This window comes from Elephantulus edwardii, unplaced genomic scaffold (genome assembly GCF_000299155.1).
Source record: "Elephantulus edwardii isolate Elephantulus edwardi_28Jun2011 unplaced genomic scaffold, EleEdw1.0 scaffold00002, whole genome shotgun sequence".
Taxonomy (NCBI): domain Eukaryota; kingdom Metazoa; phylum Chordata; class Mammalia; order Macroscelidea; family Macroscelididae; genus Elephantulus; species Elephantulus edwardii.
In genome coordinates this window covers 42,330,801-42,332,240 of record NW_006399752.1, presented here as the reverse complement: position 1 = coordinate 42,332,240, position 1,440 = coordinate 42,330,801, and the positions used below count along the sequence as shown (strand labels likewise).

Genomic DNA, 1,440 nt, shown 5'->3' with positions numbered 1-1,440 from the left:
TAATCACCATAAACTATGCCCACTGTCACCATCTATTTTTACAATAATGGTCTTATGCAGTATTTGTCCTTATGAGACTGAGTTATTTCACTCAGCATAATTCGCGCCAGTCCCTCCCAAGTTATATAGTAATTTTCGAAACGGTTGCTCCCTTAAGCTCATCCACTGTTACAGATCTCTCCTTCATTTGTCCCAACTCCTCTTCATCAGTGTGTCTGTTCATTACAGATGTGGACCCTTCCACAGGTATGCACGCATACACACCACAATGGCAGGTAACAAGGTTTTCAAAGCTTTTAGATATTTTCATCTTCACAGGCTATTTAAATCCCTGGTAGCACTGATCTGAATCTCCAAAGCAGAGTGACGCAGCTGACAGGCCAGCAAGTGCTGGATCCTTCTGTGCTAGAAACATTATCCACGAGAGTCAGAGGGGAGAGTGGGTGAGGGCGGAAAAGTTCAAGTGAAGAACTGATAGTAAAAAGACATTCTGTAGTATTAAAATATAACAGAGGGACTCTGGTGGCACAAAATTGAATTACTTTATTACTAACCTGAAGGTTGGCAGCTGGAACCCACCCAGCGGATCTGTGTGACCCAGACCTGGCTCCCTAGTCCTGGAAAAATGGGGATACAGAAAACCATGCCAGCAGGTCTACTCTCACGTGGGGCTGCCATGAGTCAGAATGGACTCGGCGGCACCCAACACCTGCTTGACTCCAGGCAAGTGGAGGAACACACAGAAGAAGTACGTAATGACAATGACTGCGGGAAGCTGAATATCAAATTTATTATTAATAATAAACCAAAGCTATATCAGGATATGAGGGAGGCTTAATACAAGTTGGAGTTCACCCTGTAGCACTCTAAGCATTCCTTAAGAGTCAACATTGTTCTTCATTTGTATTTGCTGAACCCCTCCCTCCTGAGATAAGCATAATGTAAACAATAGAGAGGAACTTGGCCTTATCTGAAAAAGACTTTCTCATGATCCCTTGTTTTTATTTTCTACTCCCTTGTAATTTTCCTTTGTTTACTTTCCTGATGATTCTCAATAAATACACAGAAGCATGGCTCCAGGAGCTTCAGTCAAGAGCCCCCTGTTTTTATGCTCTGTTCTATCTCATTCTTGGTTGTCTGTCTCATTATTAATAATTATAAAAGTACTTTACCCTCGGTCTGCAACAAGTGACAATGACAATGGCCAAACCCTACCCGCTGCTGTCAGGTTGACTATGACACCCTGCGACCCTCCACCACACTTCTGATGCTGTAAGTCATAATGGGCGCAAAAGGTCCCTCTCTCTCCAGAGAGGGGCCTGCTGGATTTGAACCTGTCACTTTTGAGTTAGCAGGCCAAGGGTAAGAGAAAAACTTACCTAGGACTGGCCGAGAACATTGGAACATTCTGAATTAGATGATTAGGTGTGTGGGGGGGGG

At 43.8% G+C, this 1,440-nt stretch overlaps 1 protein-coding gene across 1 annotated transcript in view; it reads right to left on the bottom strand.

Annotated features, from left to right (window-relative positions):
* LGMN (legumain) overlaps positions 1 to 1,440 on the bottom strand; it is a 51,544-nt gene that overhangs the window by 18,957 nt on the left and 31,147 nt on the right. The window lies entirely within an intron of this gene.